The 21,917-nt window shown below is 28.3% G+C and overlaps 1 protein-coding gene across 1 annotated transcript in view; it reads left to right on the top strand.

Annotated features, from left to right (window-relative positions):
- LOC123296970 (rap guanine nucleotide exchange factor 4) overlaps window positions 1–21,917 on the top strand; it is a 252,698-nt gene that overhangs the window by 11,432 nt on the left and 219,349 nt on the right. The window lies entirely within an intron of this gene.

Genomic DNA, 21,917 nt, shown 5'->3' with positions numbered 1-21,917 from the left:
ATTGTATAGTATGTATTATATGGAAATATCAGTTATATATGTGTGACATGTATGTATGTGTAATGTGATAGAATAATCAACACAGTCTATACATGGTATTTCAAAAATTAACTCAATTGTTTGTTTTCACTTGTTCATATTAAATTCTGAAGTGTGAGCATATCTGAGATTAAAAATTTATATCTACAGTTTTTGTTACCTTCTTCCTTGACATTTATCCATCTCAACAGCCGTATAAATATTTTAAAAAGGTTTAAAAATAGTAGGTATAATGTATATACTTTAATATACATATATACGTTGTATAAGTGTTTGTATATAATATTATCCTTCTTTTTTTTCTAATGTGTAAGGGTATATACTTAGGTAGGTAATAGTACGTGTTTTATGAGAATAAAAATACTGTTTGAAGTGTAACACCACCTCTATATGCAAGTACTACAGCCTGAAACGACTTAAAGACATATAAAACTCTAACTTCTAGTCGTAGCAAAACTGCGGAATACATGCGCGAGCATCGCATCACTTTTATATATACTTTACGAGAATATTACCGTTTTCTATAATAGTGTCCCATTCTTAAACGTAAGGGCTAAAAACTTCAAAACCCAACTAACTCCTTTACAGTCGGCAAACTCAATCTAACCAACTCAAATTAAAGCAATATAGAGATATCATAAAATAAAATAAGAAAGATGAAATAGATTTAAAAAAAAGTTACATATAATAATAAATTAAAAAAAAAAAAATTGTGATTGCTGCTGGAATCGAGCTAAGTAATCACTAAAATAACAAAATACATCCACGTGCCTTAGTTCGTTCAGCTATATGACGTTCAAAGAAATGATCATAATATAACATATAAATACAAATGCAGTTTTGATACGACTAGAAGTAAGTTATAAAACAAATTAGCAGCGCCAGTGGATTGCACCCTATACTGTGTGTCGCATTTAGGATGAAGACACTCTGATATTTTCGTTATTTATTAGAATATCTTTACTCTCGAGCAGATGGAGCATTTTATGGTTCCCCTTGATAAACTCTATTTCTTAATAATTTTTAAATATACTAAAAGTTATACGAAAAAAATCAACCATTTATTTTTTTTTTAAATTTTCTCGTTTAATCCCAATCAAAGAATCCCTAGTAATTAAGTACGTTTAAAATGTATAAGTATATTATATTATATCGTATAATTGGGGCTTACCTTTAAGGTTTTATGTATTAATATTTTTTGAACAAAAAATATTTATCAAATTTAATTAAAATACTACTTGAAATTATATAATAAATAATTGGATAAAAACCGTTTCATAAATAAACGTAAAAGTGCCCAGAATTAGTTAGGTAATGAATTATTATTAAACTGAATGGAATTTCCTTTTACGAACAAAAATGAAACATTACGATAATAAATACGAATGTAATTATTAAATATTATACCAACTGTTTTAATAATTATTTCAAATAATTTATGAAAAATTACTAGTTCATTATTTCAATTAGATTTACATAAAAATGTAAATTCAAATTTAAAAGCCATATAATTTATGTAATATGTATTGCTCATAATATTTAAAAAAGCATTTTGTGTTAAGTAGCTAATTTTATAACTAACTGGCTCTGTTCTGCGCGCAACAACTATAATTTATTATTATAATTTTCATTTAAATTATATCTTAAATTTGTAAACGCTGTTATGAAATTACAATTAACAACTATATGTTTAAGCTAGCTAATTTCTAATAATATTGATTTATATAATATTTAATATGTTCTATTATAATAAATTGATTAAATATATTGCGATGTATGTGTTAATATTTTCATATAAAGTTAAATATAATAATATGTATGAGTAGGTTTTGAGTTGGTAAGCGCATGTTCAATTTTAAGAGAACACTCATTAACTACTATAAAATATATGAAATCAATTTCATGTAATAAATTGTTTTATTTTCCAGTTCAGTAAGTTTTATTATAACATATGTTGATCAAAGTATTTAAATATATTATCATATTATATTTAATAATTAAATATGAATTTTGTATTTATTATCATATGTGTGATAATAATTTAATAAATATTTTATGTGATATAGTTAAGAAAAAGGAGATTATGAAAAAGAGCCAATCATTTTCCTTATAGAGAAGTTGTTTCGATTATTTTTTCTGTAAAGCTCTCCTCTTGAAGAATGTATAAAATACTCTAATTTTTCATTTATGTATACATTAATAACAGACTTCAAGAGAATTTTTCTATGAAAGATTGATAATAAATGGAATAAGTCAATTAGTTCTTCTTGGAAACCATTATTTTCTGACATAAAATATCGTAAAAACATTATTCTTTTTGTAAAACGAAGAATTTATAGCTATTTATTAGTGAGATTTTCAAATATTTGTCCCTTTTTTATCTATTGTAGTGAATTTTGTTCAATAATAATAGAAAATTTCCAAAAAATTGATTGATTGCGAGTCGGACTTACAAGCCATTTCGTACTTTACCGGTACTGGAAAAGCCATTCCGTTTAATAAATTTAAAGCCATCTGTGATTATAGACAAAAACTGTCATTGTAAAGCCCTCTATGATTATGAACAGTTACTATCATTGTAACGCCATCTATTATTAATAATTATAAATAAAAACTACTAATATAATTTAATGTATTGCGGTATTTATTTCTTATTTAATATTTTTATTATTAAATTCTGCGGCAATAGTGATAGAAACTCTGTCAAAATTTCTTCTGTCAAACTATTGAGGTTTATATTATATAACCCGCTGACTAACGAGGATTCCGTTACTTACCTTACAGCACCCAAAAAAATTAGTAATGCTTTTCATGTCACCTGATAGTAGCCATACCTAGTCAAGTTTTCCATGCCAAATTTTATTTATGTTGCTGAAATTTTTCAAATACAAAAATGAATTAGAACCTACTCTTCTTGAAAGTTATCACGTCACTTAACATGTCTACAAAATTTCATCAAAATTTATGGGATCTTATAAAATTTTAATGAACGTGAAATTTTTACCATTGATAAAAATAATATCGAGAATAATCTTTTACAATAATAATTTCACCATGACTTTTAGTATTATTTTCTAATAAAAAACCATGTTCAAAAGATTATCTTTTAACGTTTCTCTTAATCTATCAAAATAAAAATAAAAAACGAGAACGTCCAACTTATTTACTTTTATCACATACAAACCGGCATATTGATGTGGGTCAATCAAAGGTTATATCTATAAGCATTGGTACGGTTTATGGACTCTGTCTATAACAGTAATAATAATGTACGTATGAATAGTATTTAATTTTCTGGAACGGTATAAACTTATTTTGAAAAAATCGATCAAGTGTGAACTATCTCTACTTTATATGAGATACATGACGTTAGGAATCTTAGCCAATTAGCCTTAATTGAAGTCTTATTAGATTTGAGACCTGATAATAAACGTCCAGAATCGGCAACAGTTTAACAGCAATATTTAAAAAGTCAGACCCATCGTAACGGATTAGCACACCTTTAGACGGAGATATAAGTGAGAGCCTGTCTCTTATCAGGGTTTGTAGCAATGTATCCTCTTAGCGTTATTACCTAAAATACTGGAAATATACACATAAAGTTTCAGCCTTTATTCTTCAGCATAGACGGTGGCGTCCCTTATAACCAAGTCTGGGTGGGTGCAAGTTACTTAGGATGGACCTGCTTTCTTAAATACTGCTTGATTTTTGCATTAAATGGTTTAAATAGTAAATAAGATTACTGTTGCCTCAGTACTTTGTTCAAATTTTAGCTTTAATACTTTTACGTGCATGAGTTCAGACACCATTTTACCTGGTATTTGGCAAAGTCATCGTTCGTTTATATTTGCAACTCTCTAACGTCTGGCTAGCGCTAAATCTTAGTCTATAAAAGATAATTTTTAAGCCAGGTGCTCTCCTAATTCTTATTTGTCTCTGCAAGAGCATGTTTCTTGCTTTGAATTTTACCTACTTTTGGAAATCTAAAAGGGCAATATTGTGTCAGGTACTTTAGAACGCAAAAATAAGATACGTAAGTATAAAAAAGCACTTAATCAAAAAATCTGTAAGAGGTTGAAGCACAGGCTGTAATAATCTACGGTATTCTAACAATCGCTTGGACTGATATTAAAAAATAAAATAAAATAATCAATCATTTTTTTCGCATAACAACAAAAACTCATCTTTTCATATGCGCATTATTTTTTAGGAAATAATGTCATGTTTTTGTTACGTATTTAAAATATACAAACAAATATGTGTGTATATAAATGTACAGAGTGCAGAATGTACATTATGTGAATAAGGCACAGGAAATGCACAAGGGATAATAATGTTTTGAACATTATTTTATTGCTTTTAGCTCCTCTAGAATAATACCAGAAATTTTATTTGACCAGGTTAAAAATCGAATTTGTGATTATATTCACAGCCTAATCAAATTAAAATTTTTCGAAAAAATAATTTTCAGAAAGCTGGAAATCTACTCATTTTGTTCACCGGGAATATATTACTAAATGTTAGTCATTTGAAAGAAGGCTTTATAGTACCAAGTCCCGAAATAATCAACAGTTTAGAACTAAAATATATATATCCATACTAATATTATAAATGCGAAAGTAACTCTGTCTGTCTGTCTGTCTGTTACTCTTTCACGCTTAAACGACTGAACGGATTTTGATGAAATTTGGTATGGTGATAGATGATAACCTAGAAATGGTCATAGGCTATAAATAATCACGCCATCGTTCTTAGGGGTAGGCAGTAGGCAGATAACTAAATTGAGTTAGTGATTTTTAGTCGTTTTTGTTGGGACTTTTGCTCTTTCACGTCTAAACGGCTGAACAGATTTTGATGAAATTTAGTAAGGTAATAGATGGTTACCTAAAAACGGATATAAGATCAAAATGATCACGTCATCGTACTTAGGGGGTAGGAAGTAGGCAGAAAACTGAATTGAGTTAGTGATTTTTTTATGGTTTTTGCTGGGAGTTTTGCTCTATCATGCCTAAACGGCTGAACGGATTTTGATGAAATTTAGTTATGTGATAGGTAGTAACCTAGAAAAGGATATGGAATATGGGGGAGGGGTGAAAGTGGGAATGTTGCCCAGCAAAGCGGGTAGTTCACAGCTAGTTTATTTATATGTTATTGGCACTGGAGGCCTCAAGGGCCCATGGCTTCAATTTTTTTATAACCCTATACATTACATAAACTTCCTCATTTGCCCTTCTTTTCCAAAGCCCACACTCATCTTTTACACCTCCAAGAACTAAAATATACTCACTGTTGATACCGTGCACAATATGAATCCTTCGTAACTATTTTATTTTAATTGAATTTTGTTGTGATGATACTAGGATTGGCCATGTGCGTGGTTTATGCGTGAATTTTTTGAGGATTCCGGTATATAGGTACCTATACATAATTTTATTGGTTTTAAATTGTTCTACTGGCATCAGGTGTGTATGTATGTATGTATGTATGTAGGAATACTATGTACATACTCATGCATGTAAAATCATATTATATTATAGCTTATCGCAATGAAAATGAAAACAGAAAATACTATTTACACTCAGTGGGGAATTTTAAATGTCAAACTAATTTCCCCTCTAATGAAATATTTTTTAACTCGAGTGTGGTGAGAACGAAGGACGTTCAAATATTTGTGGTAGTATTTGTCGTGGTTAACATTTACCACGTAATAGCATGCCTACCAATATTAATTGGTTTTGTGAATTAACATGTTGGGGTCCATTAATTAAAATAAACAATATACATCAATTTAAGAACCAAAAATTTGTGCTGAGTACATGTATATGTACGAACAGTCATTTTTTGTACATGCACACAAACAATATTATGCATTTTTTGAGTATTTATAGCCTACCTACCTGCCTTCAATATTTTATTGAACTGTGATTCGATAAAGTTATTTACTTTTTATTAAAATTATATTAATTTATTTTGTTAATTATCTCGCAAACTAGGCCTCAGATTCAAAATTGGTAAATAACTTTTTCCTTCGTCTTTATGAGCTTATTCTGTAGGCCAACGATCTGCAGTCAATAAAGGAACACCCTGTATAGCATGGGTAATAAGCCAATTCTTGACTGCTATAATTATATTATCACCTTCTTAGTTTACAATGCCATTCATACTTCTGAATAAGTTAAGCAAATAAAAGTGAGTTAATAAAAATGAAAGTAATGCCCCTTTTGAATAGTTTTCCTTTAAGAATGACTAATGCAAGTGCAGCAAATGAAAATGTTGCGTATTTAGTAAAGGCGTTATTCATAAGGAACTATTCCAGTAAAAACTTTAGTGCACCTATGGGAAATTATAGAAAACCATATGTAAAACTAGTTGTCACCTGACGTATACAATACCAATTTATCTGTTTTATGTAGTAATACAGACAAAATATGAATAAAATATGCCAATTTTCATACGTCAAAATGTTTGAATTATTTCCCCAACTGAATATGAATATGAGTTATATGTAAGGATATGATGAGTGAATATTAAAATTGATTAAACAACATATAAATATGAAATGATCAATAAATAATAAAAAGTTTAAAATAAATTTAAAATTTTTGAAAAAAAATTTCAAAAAGAATTATAAAATATCAAAGAAAAAAAGTAAAAATTAAAGAAAAAAAAAATTGTGATATCGCTATAAATGTTTTTGTGAAATGCTATTTTGCTAAAATTGGGAATGGGGACATTTTTTTTTACCCGACTATCAAAGAGTTAAGAGTGGTTATGTTTTTCGCGCGTATTTTGTATGTGTATGTATTTATATGTTCATTTGTTTGCAAATTTCTCGTATCTTACAAACGACTGGGTGGATTTCGACAAGTAAGGTATCGTTATATTCGTCTTAAAATCTCAAAGGTTTTTAGATAGGGTTTTGAAAAAGAAAAACAAAATGGCGGATTTTTGCTTGAAATAGCAGTACGTCAATAAATAAAATTAACCAAACCTGTTGAGTCGGGCATCAAAATAAAGTTAATTCTAAGGGGATTACAAAAATATACATAATTTATATATTTAAATTTAATAAGGAATAATAAATTTGTTTAAAAGTTTTAATATAGTTTAATAAGAGAGTTTTTTTAGTACCAGGCTACTAAAAAGTTTAAAATAAAAGAAAAAGTTAAAAACCCGACTATATTCAATATAATCTGAAAAGAAAGAAACAATTCTAGTGGTTTAAAATGCGACTTTAACAGTCAGGACCCATTTTGATACAGCCTAGATTAATGGGCTCTAACTGTTAAAGCCGCTTTGTAAACTATAGGCCTTCTTTCTTTCTTTTCAGATGTTATTTTTAGAACAATAAAGCCTAAATTAAAATTATCAATATTGATTATTACTAATTAGCTCTATCATTCTTTAAGAAACCATGTTCACTTATAGTTTCTGTTTGACACAGATTTTGGAGTAAGAATATATATAGGTCATTTAATTTACCATTTAATTCTTTTCTTTAAAAAAATGTAAGGATTTCCTTTCTTTCATTCATGAATATATAAATTTTGTAATATTTTTATAAGGGTTACACATAGATAAGAAACCCACAAACAAGGTATAATACGTAATTGTGTTACATAGTATCTCGATTGTAGGTCGTCTATATTTATAGCATTATACCTTGGATATGTATCGCATAAATTTTATCATAGTGACTACCTACAAGGTAACTTTAACATTTTAATAATACTTTGTACACGTGAAAGATTTCTTTTTAGTCACAACAAAGCAACACTGAATAATTGTTTTAATTGAATTCAAGAACTTCAATCGTTAAATGCTTTTTCTTAGAAATTCATAGTCAGGAAATTTTGTGACCTAGTCTGATTTATAAGAAATTAAAAATATTCAATTAGCATAATAAATATGTATTTTATAATTGCATTTTAAATTGAGCGTTAATATTAAATTCACAAAACGGTCAATAGTGAATATCGTGACAGAATTGGTCTCAGAAGCACCTGGTGCTCAGGGAAAACGGTTCCTCGTCGTCTTATGGAGTTTTTAGGAAATTTATAAAGTCGGTCCAAACTCGTTAAACGAGGGTTTTTAGAGTCGCTGAACACGAATATCTTGACAGAATTGGTCTCAGAGGTACCTGGTGCAACGGTATCCCGTCGCCTCCAGAAGTTTTCGAGAATTTCGTTATTTAATCAGTTCAAGCTCGTTAATATTCGAAGTTTTTCTTGTCTTTGACGTCAGAGTAGTTTTATCATTTTTTTTTAGGTAAATCAATTTATGTTTTAGAAAGTTTGGTAGTTTAAGATGGCATACAAATCAAAATAAAAAAATCACTCAAATGATTAGAATTGAAGAAAAATATTAGTAGGAGTTTACATGCTATTTTAGTCTAGAAGCTAAAGTCGTAAAAATGCTTTAGAGGGTAATATATAGGTACATGTAATTTGAAAATACACTCATAATGATGTGTAATTTACGTCATTTATATGAAACATTTTCTGAATGTTACCGTTTAGATAGCAATGATTAAATTTTACCTGTATCCTATGATCTTTAATTTTGATAAAAGGGTCACAGTATCCTATGTGTTTGTTTGAATGTAATCTCTGCAATTACTGAAATTTTAATTAAGATTTCAAACTCTTTCTAAGCAGACACTATTCTTGAACGTACAGATGTGTAAATAACCTAAAATAGACGAGGCGATATAACACTAAAAACTATATACCTGCTGGGATTTGGGGAAGATGGGATTTTCACCAATCGACTCGAAATAAAGTCGAAAAATTGAGTTTGTCTAAAACATTTTTTGTTATTTTTGACCCCAATTTTTTTGATCAAATTTTTTCCGAAGCAATATGGTCAATATTATTTATTTGTTTAAAAAATATTAGTTTAAACACAATCATCATCACTAATATACACACACTTGATTAATTTCTAAAACACGCCGTTATTGCACATAACTGTTTTTAAAAAGATAGTTTTTTTTTCGTTTAGAGGACCTCAATATATATACATTGAACACAGGTCGATAGTCATTCATATTAATTTTGTTCATTGAAATGAATAAATACACAGATACAAACTATTCGACTAGAAATAATTGTAATGAATGCAGATACATTTGTAACGATATTGTTGCTTAAATGTTTGTTACTGTTACTATAGCCATTTTCATTAACAATACTATTGGGAGTAAAATACATAAACAAAATGGCTCTATATTTCCGTTTGTTAGTTTCCATCTGCAGTATTATTAAACATGTCGGACACTAAATGAAACATTTTATTTTTTTGTATTATTGAGATACCTATAATAATGCATTGAATACAAACAAACCTATTCGTACCGAGAGTGAGTTTTATTGGAGGCATTTCCATGGTAACGATACAATACTTTAATTATAGAATTGTATGGATGCATCATATATAATTGTATGGATTGCATTTATGACTTACATTGAAAATTTAATATTTTTGTCTCACAAATTTAAATAAATAATTATGATAATTTACGTTGAAAAATAATATTTGTGCAATTTGTTTTCTTATTTTCACAATTTTTAATGCATTAAGTTTAATTAATTAGTGTTTTTCAATAATTTTAATTTGACATTTTCTATAACATTAACATGTAAAGAATTGCAAATTAGTCATAACAGCCTCCTTTATCGCCAAAAATTTTCACTGGAAGCGCTGGCATCGATTTTATTGTCCCTACCATGACTACGCACACAACGAATAGAATAGAACAAATGTATTCTTTTATATGTCCACAGACAGTATAATCTTAACTAATATTAGTATGAATAATTTTTCATGGAAAATTTTTGCAGGATCTCGTTTCAAAAATGCTATTGAGCGTAAAAGTGCAGGTTTTCAGTGGGTAACTCGGGGATATGTAAACTTAAAATCGTTCAGCAAAGCTGACGCATATTTGTTGGCTACTTTTATATTGATTTAATTTGTATTTAAAATATTACTTATTGCATTATGTCAGTTTGAATTATCTAGGTAAGTTTGCGTTACCCTATCCTACTTGATTATATTCCAGGCTTGGGTCATAATGCAACATATATTTCATCCTGAACTATGTGCACCCTTAGTTTAGAAACATGTGCCTACAAAGTTTGCTACTGTGATTAATTATAGAAAATTATTTTAAATATTGTAAAGAAATAAAAAAATAATATCTATTATATTACGAGTTTTAAATGGAATAAATATTTTGTTTTAAATATAGCTTAAAAAACAATAAATGTCAACAAATCGGACAGCATTGAACAAAATTTTGCTATTTTGAAATAAAAGAAAACTGTATTATTAAATTTTGTTTCTAATGAAAATTTTTAAATTAAAATGCATATAATATAAAATATACAATACAAGTGTTGTAAAAATATAGAATTTTATTTGTTATTTTCCATTATGTTTTTCTGATTCTGGATAAAAATTCATTATGTTGTCTCATTAAAGTTTGAGTTTGTGTGCTTTGATTATAATTGAAATGGAAAATAATAGGATAGAATTTTTTAAGAGAACGTTGAGGGTATATAAACATAAGAATTCGAAAAACAAGCTAGAGGAATCTTATGTAATAATATGGTATTCTTATCTAATTATTTTTAACGTTTCGAGTGTTTGGAGGAAATAGAATGTTTGAAATCCGAAAGTAATGTGCCTGATCCAAACAAATTCTATGATGAGATTATTATTTTATATATACATAAATACTCGCTTATGCTCACAAGGATTAAAGTAAATCTTCTAAGTCTCCTATTTTGTTTGTTTCGGAAAATCTTTTAGTCTAGTTTACCATTAAGTTACGCTCGAATTTATTAAGAAATTTTTGGTTACTTTGGTCATTAAGACGTACAAAAATTAAGACTCCTGAAATCTTAAAACTTAAACTTAAAAGTACAAAATAAAAAAATCGATTTGATTTTATGCAAACTTTTTTTTTTGCATAAGTTTCCGAAAATTTTTCGAATTAATTATCAAAATTCAGTATATTTTCCAACTAGTATGGCTGTGCAAACATTCAAATGGGTATTCCTCTAAATAACGAAAATATAGAGGTGTCTTCGTTTTGCGGCACACTGTATACATATATTCACTGTATACATATATTTTTATAGTAAAATATATGATACTTTTGTTTGAAACATTACTGTGCTGGACTCTTTATTTTTGTCATTTTCCCTGGCTATTTACAACTCTAAAGCAAATTTTGTTGGGCTTATTAGTACAAGAAATATTAATTTTTTTGTCCTATCTTTCAAACTTAAACCTTAAAATAAGCTTAACATGAAAGTTTGTACTGTTAACACATTTTTTAACTCGCTTTCGTTCCTGCCTTTTTGTTTGGTATCTGATGATTTAGGCAGCTGAAAATCGCAGAATATTTGTAAATTGGACGACATAATACAACAATACGATATGAAAAATAATAATTTTAAAAATTATTATTATTTTTTAAGTACTCTGTATATACTTGTAAATTTTAATATTTTTTATTTGTTTATGTATCGTGGTATATTTTCATGATTAGTAAAAGCAATGAAGAACAAGTGAAAACAAACAATTGACTGAGTTAATTGTTGAAATACCATGTATAGGCAGTATTGATAACTCTGTCACATTTCACATACATACATATCTGACATATTTAACTGATATTCTCATATAATGCGCAAGTGTTGATGCGCAGTCGTTTGTTTTTTTTGACGTCATGTAAATAACAAAAGATATTCACTTTGATATTCCTATATTAATTACATACTATAAAATTTGTACCTAATTAACGCCCTCGTGGGTAAACAGTGATGTTTACAAAAAAATGTTTCAAACAAAAGTTATTTATTTTTTTGCAAGGAACATTTTTTACATTTAAACTTTTATTCTATCTCTAACGGTTTACAAGATGGGTACTACGGACCCATGACCCAATTGACCCATGTTGCTCATTTACGAACTTGACCTCACTTTTTACGTCCTAAGCACGCTGTAAAAATTTCAGCTTGATATCTCTTTACGTTTTTGAGTAATCGTGACCACAGACGGACGGCCGGACGGCCGGACGGCCGGACGGCCGGACAGCCGGACGGACGGACGGACAACCGGAAATGGATTAATTAGGTGATTTTATGAACACCTATACCAATTTTTTTTTTGTAGCATCAATATTTTTAGGCGTTACAAACTTGGGACTAAACTTATAATACTATGTATATTTCATATATACATGGTATAAAAAACAAATATCTGTTGAATAAGAACAACATTGTATATTATAATAAGTAAAGTAAATAAAGCGTATATGATATACAGTAAAAGGAAGGATGTAATAACAAAATTTTAATTCAAAATCTTTACATTCAAAGTAAAAGAATGAATTCTATGATGTTTTTTTTTGTTTTATTAACATCCTGATAAGAAGTTCTTGTTTTCAACTCGAAATAACAAATGTGATATATCTTTACGTTTTCTATGAATAAAATAAAGGATGCGGCCAGATAAGAGTTATTCATTTTTACATTGAAATAAAAACAGAACGGTGTAGGATATAACTATGATTTTATTTAATTAATATTAGATCGGTGAATTATTATTTCAAATGATTTCATGTAAATAACCGTCTTTCAGAAGTAAAACAAGACTATTTTCATTTTCATGCTCATGCCACAACAACACACGCCTACAAATTACACGCCTCATGTTAACGCCTACGAAAATTTTTGTGGGCGTTAAAATGATTGATGAACATGTGGGATTATCATAGGTAGGTAGAGAGGTTTATCGTGGGATATTTTCTTCAAATGTGGTAATTTCTCATTTTTTCATGAAAAATCGTTGAGACTAATTTATGGTGGTTATATGACTTATTGCGAATATGGAAATGTAAATGGACTAAATTTTTTGCAAGAGAAACTATATTTTTTGTCTTGTTATTATTTCTAAAATGCTTACCTTAATATGAAATTATTGAAGTGAAAACTTCTATAGGCGCGTTAGACGATTTTACCCTATCAAAAGTCACCTATATAAGTTTTCACTGTCTTCATCGTCACCAACATGAACTAAAAATTTTTTCAATCGAAAAAGAGACACCTTTGGAATTATAATTAAAGCTGTAAAATTAACTATAATTAATTTTTGTAATGCCTTAGGAAATTCATGTAAAATAACATGTACTGAATTTTATTCAGCTACACAGCAATATTTATTCCAAGGCATTTTACTTGGTATTCAAAAAAATTTTCTAGTTGCTAAAACAAGTCAAAAATAAAATATCCAAATATAGCCAATCTTAATAATTTAATCGCAGGTAATCACTACATCTGTATAATGTCTATAAAATTTCCTGTAAAAAGATTCCAATTAAAATCGACAGATAGAGTTTTCCTTAGCAGGATGATCCAATAACAAAAATCTTCCAAGAAGTTATGTTTCTGACTTTTTAAGATCATATCTACGCTGCTCGCTTTTGTTACGATAGATGTAGTGAGTTTTGCGGTGCTTTTGGTTTATAACTTTGTACTAATTATTGTTTATATTATATATTCAACATGCATTAAAGATTAATCAATTGGTTTTTATTTTGTAAACTGTAGTGTTTTAACTCGTCTATAGAAAACTATACTATGCAAAATAAAAAAATTATATAATAGTATATCGTAAAACTACAGAAGCCTGAATGGCTCACTGTCAATTTATGAGAAAGTAGCGCTACACTAACTTATTTTTTAAATGTGTACTACCCAGAAGTATAAAACCAACTTTTAAAAAGTCACTAGGTCACTTTTAACAAGTGCACTATGGAAACGAAACCTTTTGAATATGTCGGTATTTTTTCATTGGCAGATTTCTAATTATAACGTCATAATAAACACTTAATAATCCTTTTAAAGGTTAGAAATTAGAAATGTGCAGATGCAAAAGAAAAACATCAACAATTAAAGAATTATATTTTTAAATGATACTAAAGAAAATTTTGAACTAACTACATAAGACAAATTATAAACATTTTATTATTATTAAATCCGGGCATATAATTATTAATAATTCCATACAGTTTCGGTAGTGTCTAATTAAAGTATAGTCATCACCGACTGACATCTTCCAAAAGGTTCGTTTCCATAATACCACAAGTCACAAATGCACTTGTTGAAAGTAAACTAGTGACTTTTAAAAGTTGGTTTTATACTTGTGGGTAGTACACATTTAAAAAATAAGCTAGTGTAGCGCCACTTTCTCATAAATTGACAGTGAGCCATTCAGGCTTCTGTAGTTTTACGATATACTATTATATAATTTTTTTATTTTGCATAGTATAGTTTTCTATACACGAGTTAAAACACTACAGTTTACAAAATAAAAACCAATTGATTAATCTTTAATGCATGTTGAATTTATAATATAAACAATAATTAGTACAAAGTTATAAAACAAAAGCACCGCAAAACTCACTACATCTATCGTAACAAAAGCGAGAAGCGTATTCATGCTTTCATAATTGCATATTACCATTCGAGTGTTTAATAGATAATCCGCGCAAGCTGTATACTTTATTTTTCTTTTCGATTATAATATTATTTTCCTCTTTCAGCAGGATTTTCCGTACAATAACAAATGGTTAATTAGTCAATGCCTCAAAATGGTAATTTACTGTTAGCATGCGATAATCAAATTTGTCGCACGCAGTTGGTAATTAGCTCGTTGTCGCATGGACAGTGCATATTTATAGTGTTTATCCTAAATTTAATAATATGTAAGCAATATGAGACAATTCAGAATTCAAACCAGGGGTTACCAGAAACAATTTTGAGTCGGTTTAAAAAAAGTTATGAAATTATTCAATGCGGAACCTTTTTGCGCAAGTCCAACTCGCATTTGTTCGGTTTTTTAACTGGTCAATGGAAAAATACTTAAATGGACTAAACAAGCAGGTTCTATTGTCTGATAAATAAGTTTTGGTTCACCTAAATAGAAAATCAACAATTTTGACTTAAAATCAATGTATTGAATAAATATCAATTTATATCAATATAAATACTCTGTTGTTTCTATCTAGTTGAATATAAAGAAAGGAACGTAGAGGAAACTAACTGTTATAAATATCTATTGAAATTCTATTTCCGTTATTCGTTTTTCCCATCAGTTAATAGAAACTTTTTTTTTTTTATTGTATTCACATGTGATTTGTTATTTTAGAGATAAAAAGGTTAAATAAAAATTTTTTCTTTTATCAAATTTTTCTTTTTATGAAATACTAAAAAGGAAATTTTGACGCATTAAAGGTATTTTCAAATATGTGAAAACATTGTGGAGAAAATACATTTAAATAAAGGCTATTTAATTTTTTTTGAAGGCTTTGACTTTATTAAATTGTACACATAAAGAAATGAACTTTTGGTTTCATAATAAAATATGCAGTTTGTATCACCTACATGAGCAGTGTGAACCTGTTTGTGAATAATATATACATAAACATGTCGATAGTATATCGATAAGACAAGATGTTACACAAATAATTGAGTCAATTACATAAAAGGACCCTTGTTCGGTTTCCGGATTTTGTGTAATTTTTTCGTTCCTATTGTTTTCGTTTCGTGGATAGCAAAACGAAAGCGTTATCAAAAAACTGAAATTTGGTGTGTCCATTAATGAGTATTTAATTTCAAAAGGATTAAAAACACACTTTTTACATGGTGGTATATGAAGAAGTCGTAATAAATGTTGGTTTTTTAGTTCATCAATGCTTTTATAAATAGTTTACCATTTACATAAAAAAATTGTATCAATATTCCTCATGTTTTAAGCTTTAAAATTAGACCAAAATTAAGAACTGTGCATAAAAATGAAAAAATAGTTTTGGTAAAAACACTGCCTTTGATATTCAATTTCTTCTAAGCCCTACAGAGAATTGATATGAATTTCTCACAAAAGACATATAAAAGACACATAGTAAAGATTTCAAATTTTTGGTATCATTTTCAATTTACGATAACGAAATACCTTAATGAGTTGAAATGAAAATGATAACTAAAATTAAAAATTTTATTTATCAATTAATCACCCTTGTATAGGTCTTCTGTGAAAAGGCGTATAAAACGATGATTAATTGATAATTAAAATTTCAATTTTTTTGGATCATTTATTTTTCATTTTTTAGTTATCGAAATAGCTTAAATTTACATTTTTTCTAAACGTTATGCTTTTAGTTTGTTATTTTTTTTACTCATAGTTTTTTTCAAAAGCGGAATAGTTCGAAAGAGTATTGAAAGTGACATATGGAAGTTTTTGGAGTCTGAATGTCACTTTAAGGGCTATTTTCGAGGTAGACTTCATTCGGTTAAGATACTGAAATAAAATATAATATCATATTAATAAAATTAAAATAATAATAATTGAACAAATATATAGCACCTTTTTAAGGCAACGACAGGACAGGGCGTATAAATCAGCATTATATGTAGCATTTTATCAAAATTAAAATTTTGAAAAGAGGATTTTTATCGAGAATATTTTACCAACTTTAAAGTTTACCAGTACTGTAAACTACTAATGTTGACATTTTCAAATTACTCTTATGTTCATAGAAGATCTATAAATACCTAGTCTCCCGTAGGTAAGGAATTTTTTTTTCACGCAATATAAAGGTCTTTGATTTGATTTGAGTATATTCCAAGATAATTAATTCTCTTTAAACTTTCTGCCAGACATGTCAACGAGTGTCAAGCTATTTCGTTAGTAGAAGAAATTTTAAATTTCAAAATGATATTTAGATACGAATGAACCTGAAAATCCCCAATGAATTACTGATATGATGTACAAAATATTTAAGAGATGATATTTATTGTAGAAATAGATTTGTTTATTTATTTATAACCTCAGAGATATGATGAATATTTCACCAATGTTTATGATAAAGAAATAGGGGAATATACAATATTCATTTGAAGTCGAATTATTTTCATTGCTTACAAAATGATAAAGAAAACGAATTTAAACGTGAATATTATACTATGTGTGTTTGTACCATCTAGGCATATACATATCTGTAGTATGACAGAATACATCCGTTTAGTAATGCATCTAAGCGAGAGGTATTATATAAATGTATTGAATATTAGTTGGAAGACGCTTGGAGAGTGGGGGTTTTTTAGTTACAGATAACTAGTAAGTATGCAACAAAACTCCCACTCTCTGCATGCATACAACAGAGGGTCTGTTATATGGTATCTGTTGTCTTACGACAAATGTATATAATACTTCTCGCTTAGATGCATTACAAAACGGATGTATTCTGTCATACTACAAATATGTATATGTCTAGATGGTACAAACACACGTGGTATATAATATTTTGTATCTGTTATAACATGGATATTTTGTATGAAATAAATATAAACGTAATGCCATCGGGTATTAAAGTGTCTGCCCAACCTGCTATTGTGTAGAAAAACTAAACAATGTATATGTAAACCATTATAAAATAATAACTTTATCAAGTGTCCCAAAATTTATTTGGTTATAAAACTAAATCATAATGTATACTGAATTTAAATTGTACAGATAAAAGGTAATAATATTATTCGTTCCTTCCCTTAAGAGAATACTTTGGTGTAATTCAAAGGTTTATGATTAGACCATTTAAATAAATATTGCTGCTCTATTAAAATAAACTTTTTATCATTATTTCAAATACACTCAGTTTTGATACTAAATATTGTAAAAATTATATAGTTTCCCCCAAAATGCTAAATTTCAAGCTTTTGTGTAGTGATTGATTGCATTATGACACCATAAAGTACGCATGGGCGCCGCTAGGATTGCATACAAGGTGGGTGCAAAACTAGGGTGGGTCATAACAATCGACTTTTTTCTTTTTCATTCGATGCCGAAAAAATAATTGCTATGCACTACTAGAAAATTATACACCACTATAAAAAGGAAGGCCCTTTACATCAAAGTTTTCATTTTTTCCTCAATCCATTATGGAGCAAAAGTAATCAAACAATTGACTGAATTAATTGTTGAAATACCATGCATAAAGAGTGTTGATGACGCATTTGTTTTTTTACGTCGCGTAAGTAAAGAAAGATATATACTTTTAGATTGCCACACACAAATGATATTCCCATAAAATACGTACTATAACATTTGAACTAATTTGCGTCCTCGCGGGTAAACAGTGATGTTTACGAAAAAATTTTTCAAACAAAAGTCGCTTATTTTTTTATAAAGAATATTTTTTACATTTATTTTTTTGTTCTATCTCTAACGGTTTATAAGATGGGTTTTAGGAATCCGAGACCCAATTGTCCCAAGTTGCTATCTTGAGAACCAATCGATCGATTTCATGTTTTTTTTCATGGTGAATAGAGAATTTTATGCCTTTTTAAACAAGGTGTATAATCAGGTAGAGGGGTGCCATTTGAAATTTTAAAACTTCCCCTTCGATATCTATATCGACGTGTTTTCACTTAAAACAATAATCATATCAGGTCAAGAGTTATTAGGGATGTATACTTTTGAAATAATCACACTGTATAATTATTCGCGTCTATTCCTTGGACTATTTCTTATGATTCAGTAGTCGCTTGACCCTACCGCTTTCTCCCATCTCGATATTGGTATCTTTTTGGCTTTTTATTTTCCCCGTATGTCATACAATCAAACAGTGTTTATATTTTCAACATGATCGAATTTCTGAAAAGAAAAAAGAAAATTTTTGACCCGAAGAGGAATATACTAATGTTTGAAGTAAAATAAATACTGATAGACAGTAGTAGTGTATTTAGTTTTTTGTAGCACACGATACCTTTACGTATTTGCCTGTTTGTCGACTGAACATGAAGTATTAATAGTTTCCAATTCAGATGGTAGTCAGTAGAACAATTGTCACTTAGCTTATAGAATATTACGTATACAATAGCATACTATTATTTATGCACGGTAAACATGGGAAAACAAATAATGAAATGTTGTCTGAAAATATAAAATACTTTGTTTATTGTCATAGAATATTTTTAAACGGCATAGAAAACATAATGTTTTGTATTTACCTATATCGTGTCTACCACAAAAATTTATCTTTTAACATATTTTCTAAGCCAGAGAAGTATATAGTTGAGCATGTGATTATGATAACAATGAGTGTAATAGAGCTTTAATTACACAGACTATTATTATAGTCTTTGCAGAATGTAAGCGATGAAATAAAATCGTAAAAACATTCTAACCAAGGAATTGACTACTCGTCTGTTGACTTTCATGGGAGCCGGTGGAAAATGTGTGTCTAAGTGTACTCAACAAAGTCATATACATGCGTACTTGTGCTTTCTGATTTACGCCTTAGGGTGAGCAGAAGTGCTCTATTTTCGGACACTACATTTTTGGTGGAGAACTCTAACTTTTTCGAAAATGAAGTTTGGCCGATGATACTCGCTGATATTGTAACTTTAGGTTAATCTTTAAATTATCCTGATTTTTTCCGATTATCTCGATTTTTTCAAAGGGGTAACTTTCTATAGGTTCAATTATTAAATTAACCTGATTTTTGTACTTTTTGGATCAAAATTACCCAATCCACACCTTTTTCAAAGGGCCTTACAAAAAATTGTAAGAAATCGAAAAATTTTTTTTATGTCCAATTTCGATAAAACTTAGTTTATAAGGTTATTTTGACCCAAAAAGTACAAAAATCGGATGCATTTGTTGACTGGTCGAATAGCTTTTGAGATACGGACTAAAATCGATCCAAATATTGCGATATTTCAGAAACTTTTCATCCAATCATTAAATTAACCTTATTTTTATACTTTTTGGATCAAAACTACCCCATCCACCGAGTTTCATTAAATTCCAAAACAAAATTTTTGCGTTTTTCTCGATTTTATCGATCAGTCATCTTTCATTCTTATATATATACACGGTGTTCTGTTATTGACTGCAGATCGTCGGCCTACAGAATAAGCTCATAAAGACGAAGGAAAAAGTCTTTTACCAATTTTGTATTTGAGAAAAATTGATAAATTTGTTCATTCACTGACTATGATTCGATAACCAGCAGCCAATGATAATCAGTAGATATTAGTAAATTTCATTTAAAAATATTCAACTAAAGAAGGGATATGAACTGATTTCAATTGGATTATATTATTTTGAAAAAACATTTAAAAAAAGTATTTGATTGGTTTGGTCAAATCCTACTTTTTTTTTTTTATTATATTTTTGCAAGAAAACATTACATTATTAGTAAAAAAACAAATTACATCATAAAAGGCGTTTTTTTAATTAAACGTAAACAAACAGCACACCGTGTATATAAAATATATAATTTCCATGCGCTTCCACCATAAAATAAAATAATTTAAACTATGTTACGTAAAAATATTTACTGTTTGACGTTTATTTACGAGAGAAATAAAAGATTATAATAATACATACAGACTTTCAAATACATTAATTGTTCCTTTACAAAAATTGAAAACTATTAGGTACTTAAAAAAGTTGCTGTTTACATAAATGTGGTAAATGGTACGTACGTATGCAATTAATTAACATAAGGTAGCTAATTAAAACATTTTATTTTAGATGTTTATACCTTGGGTATAATTAGGGAGGTAGCAGTATATTACCAATGGTTTGTTCTAGACTTATTTTTAAACACATTTTCATCGTATATAATTATTATTAAAAAATGAGGGTAAAATTTAAGTAAATAATGAAAATGAGGTCACATATTATTTTATGAGAGAAAATATAAAAAAACATTTACTTCAATCCATTTACGCAACTTATGTAAATATTTTATTTATGAGTATATTTTATTGAATGCACTATGAAGTTTGGTATGTATGAAGTATATTTCGGAAAGTCAATACTTTCCGAGTTACTGGCGAATGAAATTCGGAGTTTTTAAAGTTTAATAACTAAAAATTTGACGTTTTAAAAAAAAGTTTATCATATACTTTTTAAAGTTTTATAAAAGACTTTGAAATTGATGAATGAAGTTTTTTAAAAGACCTCGAATGAAGTTTCAAGTCATTTTTACAAAAATTTACAGAGCTATAATGAAAGAAAGTTTCTCGTACCTAGTTTTAATGTTTTATTCAGCACAAAAAATTTAGCACAGGAACTAAATTAGGGAATAGGACAAAAATCTTTTTTATCACTTCAGATGAAGAATTCTCACTTCACGAATAGAAAAGTGAAGTTTGGTTTTTAAAAATCTGCACTAATATAGGCAGGATATGAACGTTTTAAATTTCTAATTAAACTGAGAGGAAGATACCCACTAGTGACGTCATACGTGGGTATCGCCATAGGGATTACATATAAAATTACCATAGAGATTACGTATACAATTTTGTTTTGGAAAAAGGAGATGGGAAATCTTTGAATGAAAGCTTTGATTGCTTATAACTTCTTCGTTTTTTAATCAATTTTAATTTCACTTTTTGTCATGGTATCAAGTCTAGTTTTACATTTTTATGGGTTATATGGCTAATTTACTTGGTTGAGGTACTGACATCATGCTGAAAAAGTTCTAACAGTTTCGCATATATTGTTTTCGAAATATTGCAATTTAAATGCAATAAAATTTTTCGAAAAAAAAGGTAAATTTTAGTTCCCATGGTAAATTCATACAACTGAAAAAGGGTACGAGAAACTTTCTTTTCATTATGACCCCGTTAATTTTCGTGCAAATGACTTGAAGCTTTTTTCATTTTCAAGGTTTCTTTACAGTTCTTTGAAAAGTGTACGAAAAATTTTTTATCCAAAAGCGTCAAGTTTTTCAGTTAGTTAACGTTTAATACTTCGTATTTCAATCGCTAATAACTCGGATATATCGCGGATATACT

The sequence above is a fragment of the Chrysoperla carnea genome, chromosome 3 (genome assembly GCF_905475395.1).
Source record: "Chrysoperla carnea chromosome 3, inChrCarn1.1, whole genome shotgun sequence".
Classification (NCBI taxonomy): domain Eukaryota; kingdom Metazoa; phylum Arthropoda; class Insecta; order Neuroptera; family Chrysopidae; genus Chrysoperla; species Chrysoperla carnea.
The sequence above is the reverse complement of the archived record's forward strand: the minus strand, read 5'-3'. Positions and strand labels throughout refer to the sequence as shown.